Source organism: Triticum aestivum, chromosome 4A (assembly GCF_018294505.1).
Source record: "Triticum aestivum cultivar Chinese Spring chromosome 4A, IWGSC CS RefSeq v2.1, whole genome shotgun sequence".
NCBI classification, from domain to species: domain Eukaryota; kingdom Viridiplantae; phylum Streptophyta; class Magnoliopsida; order Poales; family Poaceae; genus Triticum; species Triticum aestivum.
In genome coordinates this window covers 622,696,075-622,705,503 of record NC_057803.1, presented here as the reverse complement: position 1 = coordinate 622,705,503, position 9,429 = coordinate 622,696,075, and the positions used below count along the sequence as shown (strand labels likewise).

Genomic DNA, 9,429 nt, shown 5'->3' with positions numbered 1-9,429 from the left:
TATATTTGATTATGTATAGTTGTAAAATATTTATTGAACATAAGTAGAATAATTGAATGGAAAATATTTTCCCATGTATGGTTGAATGTTCTGGTGGTTTTTTTCACATGCAAGATTGCATGTTGAGGTGGGTCTTATCCCATTCATAATTATAAGATGAGGTACCAACTTGCATGTTGAGATTTAAGTAATGGGGATGACTCTGTTAGGTATATAGGATTCATGCCCGCGTGAGTTAATTCATGTTGTGCAACAAATATACAAATCTAAAAGGGGATTTTCGCTACCAAGTTAACGTGGCCAAATCCATGCTCAACGTTTAACTCTACCTACGCAAAGTGTATCTCGCTTAGAGTAAATTGATCATATTGGATATGGCTTTCGCATTAGGATTCGATTCATGATTGCATGAGTTAATGGGTATGTATCTCCTACATGAGTGAGAGTGAAGGGATATGCAAATCTAAAATAGAAATTTTCTCTACATAGTTAATGCAGCCCAAAACTCTTGCTCAACAAATTATGACTCAGTGTAAGGCAAAGACAAACATACTTGCAGTATACTCACATGAATCGGCACACATTAAATGAAGATATGCATAATAGTAGTATAGATATGCACATTAAATGAAGATATGGATTTTGGCACCACAATTAGTTCTCGCTCAACGTTTAACTCTCCGTGTACAAGCCACCAAGACTGCTTGCATTCAAGCCACCAAGTAAGGTGCGGTGCTCTAGCTTGCTACTGTGACTGTGTTGCTGCAACCATGGAGCTTGACACACACGCTCTCGCCCTCCTCCCGCTGGTGCCTGCCTCGCTGGCGATGTTCCTCCAGCCTGCCGTTGCAACCCATGGCATGCCACGCCCCAGCGGAGGCTTCAGCCTGCGCCTGGTGCCCAGCGCCGGCTGAAACAGCACCATGCACGTCGACGGCGGCGGCTTCCTGCACCTCAACGAGCAGGCAGCCACCAGTGCGCTTCGGCCGCATTTCCACGGGCCGAGAGGGCTGACATACAGCGTGGCCACCACCGTCGGGACGGGCCGCGGCCGCCGCACCTACGACCTGGTGCTGGACACGGTCAGCAGCCTGACATGGATGCAGTGCTTGCCGATTGCGCATCCGTTCCCACAGATGCCGCCGCCCTTCAACCCGGAGATCTCGACGTCGTTCAGACGCGTCCCGCACGGGAGCGACCTGTGTCATAAGCCATCCAGGGGCAACGATTGCGAGTTCCGGGCCACTCGCCTCGACGGCGCGCACGCGAGCGGTGTGCTCGGCACCGAGACCTTCGCCTTCACGGACGATGGCGGGCGCGCCGCAGCCGCGGAGGTTGGTGGCATCGTCTTTGGCTGCGCGCACACCGCCACAGGGTTCCACAGCCATGGAGTACTAGCCGGCGTCCTCGGCCTGGGGAAGCAGATGCCGTCTCTCATCTGGACTCGGCTCCGCCAGCACCGGCAGGACGGCCGCTTCTCCTACTGCCTCTTTGGCCCACGCGTCCGGAGAGGCACGGCTTCCTCCGGTTCGGCGCCGATGTCCCGGCCACCGGCCACATGAAGAGCACCAACATCCTCTACATGCGCTGGACCAGCCCGGATTTCAGCGCCTACTTCGTGAAACTCCTCGGAGTCAGCGTCGCCGGCAAGCGCCTGGTCGCCGCATGAGCGAATTATTCCAGCGCCACAAGTCGGGCGGTAGGTGGTACGGCGGGTGCCTGATCGATCCCGGGACGGGCACGACGACGATGACGCAGCTCGCGTACAACGTCCTGGAGCACGCCGTGGAGGAGCACGTCAAGAGACTGGGGATGCCGCTTGTGAGGCGCCACGGGTATCGCCTGTGCTTCAGCGGCGCGACTCAGGCCGCCTTCCCGCACCTGCCGACGATGAGGCTGCACTTCGAGGAGGCCGGGGAGGAGGACGGTGACCTCGTGATAAGGCCGCAACAACTCTTCGTCTTCGTTCAGCGCGACATCTGCCTCGCCGTGGTGCCGAGCGAGCACATGACCATCATTGGCGCGATGCAGCAGGTGGACACGCGCTTCGTCTATGACATCACAGCCGGCAAGATCCACTTGGCTCCCAAGAGATGCAGCGACGATACAGGCGGCCCCAACTGAACTAGGATTTGGGCTTCCAGTAAACCCTAATTAATGGGGCAGTAATCTGCGTCGGTGCGCCGGCCGAATGTTTCGGCCGGTCGCACCGCAGCCGCCCGATGCATGTGCGCACAGCCGTCGGATTGGATCCCATCTTCTTCCTTCCCGTCATCTTCAATCTGAGTCAACGCGCTTCCCCCTGATTAGCCCCATCCACCGTAGCTTCGCGGCATCGCCGTCCGCTCGCATCGGGCAAAGGCCACGCATCTCCCCCTCCCTCCTCCCTCCCCACCCCGGCTGACAGATTGAAGTTCCCCGCCGGCCATGGATGTAACATTCACCCACCCCGCCCTGGGTTGCAGACCCGCTCGCCGCCGCCCCAGCACGGGTGCTCGCCGCCGGTTGCAACAAAATATCCAGCCGCTGTCCGTGGCTCCCCCGCATGCTCGTGCTTGAAGCCTCGCTGGCGGCGAGCCCGTGTAGCACCGACACAAATGGTTGTACACAGCGCCGTAGCAAATCAGCTCAATGGTGGTAGCTTTTTGGTTTGCCGGTTGCAGCAAATCGGCTCACATCCCTGATCGGCATGGTCACCTTCAAAAGGAAGTAAAAAAGGCCTGTTCCAACTATTTTGTACGCCGGTTCCAGCAAACTCCAAACCTGTTGCAGCAAAAAAAAGGGCATCGCCGCCATCGACGAACACCGTGTGCATGCATGTAGCAAAAATGGTCACCGGTGGTAGCAAACACAGGCTAGGGTTGTAGCAAAACAACGCTGGTCCAACAGGACGGACTCCATTGATAGCATTTTTGGCTGCTGGTTCTAGCAAATCTTCCTGCCGGTTCCAGCAACATTGTCACCGGTTCCAGCATCCCGTGAGTCCCGTCGCAACTCCAACTTGTGGCTTGCGGCACGACGCGGTCGCCGCTCTCCGGTTGTAGCAAAACTGCCGCCGATTGAAGCTTTTTTGCTTGCTGGTTCCAGCTTTTTCCCACGCGTGGTCACCGCGGTCACCGCCCACCGTAGCAAAAAATTCTACATGTTGTAGCACTTTGGATTGTCGGTCGTAGCATATTTTGGTGCCGGTTGTAGCACCTCGGCTCACTGGTTCCAGCAGAAAAATGGTTGCTGATTCGGACGCCACGCCCCCCTTGTAGCTTTTTTTGCCACCCGTTGTAGCCCGCTCGCCGCCGGTTCCAGCTTCCTCAGTTGCCGGTTGCAGCACGCCCGTCGCAACACCGCCACGCAGCTCCATCGTGGTCGTCGTTCGCCATTGTTATCTAGATGTTCTTTGGTTGAAGCTTTTTTAGAAGCGGTTTGTAGCTTTTCTCGATGCCGTTTGCAGCTATTTGCAGCTGCGCAGTGGCCGACCTCCAGCTACCCCGTATCCAGTTGAATCTTTTTCAAAGCTGGTTGTAGCTTTCTTTGTTGTCGGTCGTAGCATTTTTCAGTAGTGTTTGCAGCTCCGACGCATGTCTGTTGAAGCCCCTCTTCTGTCCCAAATCCCGTTTTTTTCAGGTGCCGTTTAACCTTTTTCACGTGCTAGATGTAGAATTTTCATCTTTTGGTTGCAGCTTTTTTGGGGTTGCGCCATGGCCGCCCTTAGCTTCCTTCTCTGCTGTTGAAGCCTTTTAAGATACTAGATGTAGCCTTTTAGGATGCCGGTTGTAGCATTTGGAAAAGGGAGCAGGCGCCTGGCAACAGCGCGCAGCGAACCAAACCTCGTTCCGCCGGCTGCCGGTGGAGTGCTCGAGGTCAGAGAGGAGGCACGGCTCCGTCGTTTGGTTCTCGGGTGGTTGCCTGGTCGCCATGAGCAGAATTTGCGAAGGGGGCGAGGAAGATGTGAAGGGATAAGATGTGGGAGAGAGCTGCTGAACCACAGGATCGCGCTCGATCCAACGAGCCGCACGCGACCGGCGGAATGTTCAGCCGGCGTGCCGTTCCCAATCGTTTCCCTAATTAATGCAGTTTTTCTTGAATTAGATGTTGTCATCAACTGAAAAAGAAATAAAGAAGACTACATACACATTTGGCTCTTCGTCCCATCCCCATTCCTTCATTAGCGCATCTCCAATGCGGACCCGTCCGAACGCATCCACGGATATGGATGCAGGAGCCGCTCATCTAACCATTTAAACGCATAGTAATATAAGAGCCAATTAAAAGTACGGTGTTCATACTTCATAGAGGTCGATCACAACCAAAATGAGGCGGATGTTCATAGTTTTTACATGTGCTATATCACAGAAGTTTCAGTCCGGCATTCCGGGCAAAAAAAGCATTTTCGCCCTGCGAGACCAAATGTATGTGCCTCCTCGCTAAATCTGTCACCGGCTCCTCCACATTGGCCGCCTCCTTCTCCTTTACTGTCAAGCACTTCAATATTCTAACACGGACGATTGCGGGCCGAATAACCTCGTAAAACAAAGGCCCAAAACACAACACGTGCCACAAATGGGCTGAAAGCACAAGGGGCCATTCATGGCCCCACACACTTAACGAGCCGTTAACAGGCCGAAAGGAACCACAATTTATAGCAACCCATAGACATAACGGATCATTATGGGCCGAAACTTGTCACGGGCTTAAAATGGCCCAAAGGCTTCATGGGCCTTTAACAAGCCAAAAATACCACAGGCCAAGAATGATCAAACGGCAGAATATGCGTTAGCGAGCCAAAAGTCGTCATTCGGGTAGTGTACAACGGCGTAAATGGGGCTAAGATAGCTAGATCCCCTAATGAAAGAACCATGCCATCGCTCCATCTTGACATGCCCATGTCTCCCGGGAGCGCCTCCAAACCCTCCTTCCCAGGGCGTGCACATGCTTGCACCAACCGCAACCCTCAGGTTGTAGTAGCGGCGTCGTCGGTCAGCTCACAACAAAAATGTTTTCAACCTCGCCAAGCACCGACCATGGTTGAAGCCTGCAACACAAGCAAGCTCTAGGTTACAACACCAGGTTGCAGCAACACCATTGCTGCGACCACCCCCTTGAAGCACCGGTGATGTTCCATTGCAGCCCGGCACACTTCAACATGGATGCTAATAGCAAGCATTTTTGTAAAGGCATTTTTCTAAATGCCTCAAAACTCTGTTTAGGAAGGCATTATCCAAAAACACCTCGGCTGGATGTGGGATTGAAGGTGTCTTTTCAAAATGTCTCAGCTGGACATAGCTTTGAAGGCGCTTTTTTTTTGTTTGCAAAACACTGCCTCACGGATTGGGCATAGCTTTCGAAGCGTTCTTCTAAAAGGCCTGCACTTCATCGAGATTTTGAGGCATTCGACAGAAATAGCCACCGTATTGTTGAGGATTTGAGGGTTTTTTTTTCTAAATTGCGTCCAAACTTATCATTGATCCCAAAGATCCTCGTGAATTGGCTTAAGAGAAGATAATATTGGCTTGATTAACATGTGTGAAGCCCACTGTCGCAGGTGGCCCAGCAGAGTCCGACAGGCATACATGCCTAGTTGTGGAGACAATCATGTAGCACCGCACCATGCTGTTACAACAACCACGCATCCTCGCTTCACGCTATTCCCTGCAGCGTCTCCGTCCCGTGGCCTTCGAATACATCGGAGCACCTCTGCCGCTTATCTCACACCACTCCTTGTAGCATCACTGTTGCTGCGGGCCCATCCTTTTTGCAGCCTTATGTTGCTGCTCGCCATCTCCATCTGCGGTTGCCGACCTTGTAGCTTGTAGCGCGACGGTGGTCGAGAAGCTGGTATCACTCCATTGCAGTATTGGTGACTGCGCGTAATCCTCCATGGTAGCATCGCCCACACGTGGAAGCTCCGCCTGCATGAGTGGAAGCTCCATCAAAGCACTCGTGGCGCTCGGCAATGCTTCTAATCCATCAAATGCTCCATCACAACGTCGACAATGTTGCATCGGTGTTGCGCAACTTGTGGTCAGCGTTGAACCCTCTCTTGATTTGGGTAGGGGGAAGATGGTGGTCGCCGTCGGGAGTGATACGTCTCCAACGTATCTATAATTTTTTATTGTTCCATGCTGTTATATTATCATTCTTGAATGTTTTACAGTCATTTTATATCATTTTTTGGTACTAACCTATTGACATTGTGCCAAGTGTCAGTTGTTGTTTTCTGCATATTTTTTACATTGCAGGAAATCAATATCAAACGGAGCCCAAACACTGTGAAACTTTTTGGAGAATTTTTATGGGCCAGAAGACACCTGATGGGCCAAGGCAGCACCTGAGGGGAGCTCCGAGGGGAGCGCAACCCACCAGGGCGCGCCTGGGGGCCCAGGCGCGCCCTGGTGGGTTGTGCCCACCTCAGGTGCCCCCCGGACCGCCTTTGTGCTCTATAAATACGCCAATATTCCAAAAACCCTAGAGTAGTCGACGAAATTTCGATCCAGCCACCGCAGAGTCTAGAGCCACCAGATCCAATCTAGATACCATCACGGAGGGGTTCACCACTTCCATTGGTGCCTCTCGGATGATGCGTGAGTAGTTCCTTGTAGACCTACGGGTCCGTAGTCAGTAGCTAGATGGCTTCCTCTCAATCTTCGGATTATCAATACAATGGTCTCTTGGAGATCCATATGATGTAACTCTTTTGCGGTGTGTTTGTTGGGATCCGATGAACTTTGAGTTTATGATCAGATCTATCTTTTTATATCCATGAAATTTATTTGAGTCTTTTTTTGATCTCTTATATGCATGATTGCTTATAGCCTCGTATTTCTTCTCCGATATTTCCAGGCGTGTTTTGCATTTACATGAATTAAAAAACCAAGTTTCTCAATCTTTCCGGCCGAGCTACGACACCCAGATGTTTGAATTTCATTCCCATTTCTTGCATGGGATCTAGAAATTCACCCAAGGACACACAAGTGATTTTTCAACCAACTTTGGTGCACTGGAGCATGTGCTTGTAGTTCAAATTTGAATAATGCACATTAAATGACCAGGAATTCAATTAATGTATAAGAAATTCCAAACGAACCCGGAATAATTCAAAATTTTAACATGACACTCATATAGTTTTATGTTTCCTCTCTAAAAACTCAAGGGGAAGGCAGCGTATATCGTTTTGCACACAAAGATGACACGCCCCCCTCGGGTACCACGAGTCTTGTCAGGAGAAGCTCCGGTTTGCAAGAAGCTTATACCCCAAAACTTGTCCAAATATGGAAAATTGTTTTACCACTGCATGTTGGTGCCATGAAATGACATCGTGCCAAGTTTCATGATTTTCAGGCGAGTTTTGAATTTCTAGGAATTTAAAAATCAAGTTTCTCAATGTTCCCGGCCGAGCCACGACACCCAGATGTTTGAATTTCATTCCCATTTCATGCATGGGACCTATAAATTCACCCAAAGACACGCATATAATTTTTCAACAAACTTTGGTGCACTGGACACACATGTGATTTTTCAACAAATTTTCTTGCATGTGCTTGTAGTTCAAATCTGAATTATGCATATTAAATGCCTAGAAACTCAATTAAACGCCAAACGAACCCGGAATAATTCCAAATTTAAACACGACACTCATGTAGTTGCATGCTCACTGTACATAAATGTTCTAGCAATTCAAACACCATCATTTCCCTCCGTAACAACATTTTGTCTTTCAAAACATAATGAAAAATTCAGGTATACAACAAACAATTTACTAGAAAGAATCGTGTGGGATGCGATATAAAATATCTTGGTGCACCGTCTTGTCTAGCTTACGCAAAAAGCTTCGTCATCTACAGTCCATCACCCCGCTTGAACCACACTTGTACGTTAGTTTCTCACGGCACCGAGTGAAATTTTTCTGCCACCGCGGAAATATCTATGTCCCCGCACCCCCCTCCCACTAAAAGTCACATTTCCACCATTCCTCCCTGCTTTCCAAGTTCAAACCTTCACGGTTGCTTACTAGCAGCTCAGCCTCCTCGCCGGCGACCCTTCTTCTTGCAGCGCCGCCTCCTCGCCGGCGACCCTTCTTCTTGCAGTGCCGCCTCCTCGCCGGCGACCCTTCTTCTTGCAGCGCTGCCTTCTCGTCGGCGACCCTTCTTCTTGTTGCACGACCTCCTCTCCGCCGACCCTTCTTCTTGGTGCGCGGCCTCGTCGATATCGTCAGGTAATCCACACCCCACCCACAACACCCTCCTCCTTCCCCATCCCACATGCCCCGACCGACGACGTGACACCTTCCACCAAAATCACTGTCCCCCTCCTCCAATTAAGCGTCGCCCATAGCCATTTTGCTCACAGTATAACATAGAGCTCAGTAGCATCTGGCAGCAGAGAAGAAAATCGCGGTCGCACGCGCGCACGAGGTTGCTATGGCTACCATGCGTACCGACCGCCAGATCTTGGAGGAGCACCTTGATGTCTACTACACAACCTTCTTGTAGACGTTGTTGGGCCTCCAAGTGCAGAGGTTTGTAGGACAATAGCAAATTTCCCTCAAGTGGATCACCTAAGGTTTATCAATCCGTAGGAGGCGTAGGATGAAGATGGTCTCTCTCAAGCAACCCTGCAACCAAATAACAAAGAGTCTCTTGTGTCCCCAACACACCCAATACAACGGTAAATTGTATAGGTGCACTAGTTCAGCGAAGAGATGGTGATACAAGTGGTATATGGATAGTAGATAAAGGTATTTGTAATCTGAAATAATAAAAATAGCAAGGTAGCAAGTGATAAAAGTGAGCGTAAACGGTATTGCAATGCGTTGAAACAACGCCTAGGGTTCATACTTTCGCTAGTGTAATTTCCCTCAACGATACTACCATAATTGGATCACATAACTATCCCTCAACATGCAAAAAAGAGTCACTCCAAAGTCACTAATAGCAAAGAACGAACGAAGAGATTATGGTAGGGTACGAAACCACCTCAAAGTTATTCTTTCCAAGCAATCCGTTGGGCTATTCCTATAAGTGTCACAAACAGCCCTAGAGTTCGTACTAGAATAACACCTTAAGATACAGATCAACCAAAACCCTAATGTCACCTATATAATCCAATGTCACCTCAAGTATCTGTGGATATGATTATACGATATGCATCACACAATCTCAGATTCATCTATTCAACCAACACAAAGGACCTCAAAGAGTGCCCCAAAGTTTCTACCGGAGAATCACGACGAAAACGTGTGCCAACCCCTATGCATAGGTTCATGGGCGGAACCCGCAAGTTGATCACCAAAACATACATCAAGTGAATCACGTGATATCCCATTGTCACCACAGATATCCACGGCAAGACATACATCAAGTGTTCTCAAATCTTTAAATACTCAATCCGATAAGATTACTTCAAAGGGGAAACTCAATTCATTACAAGAGAGAA

At 50.0% G+C, this 9,429-nt stretch overlaps 1 pseudogene; it reads left to right on the top strand.

Moving 5' to 3' along the window:
* The first annotated feature begins 670 nt into the window (after positions 1–670).
* LOC123082690 (aspartic proteinase nepenthesin-1-like) lies at positions 671–2,124 on the top strand (annotated as a pseudogene).
* The last annotated feature ends 7,305 nt before the right edge of the window (positions 2,125–9,429 follow it).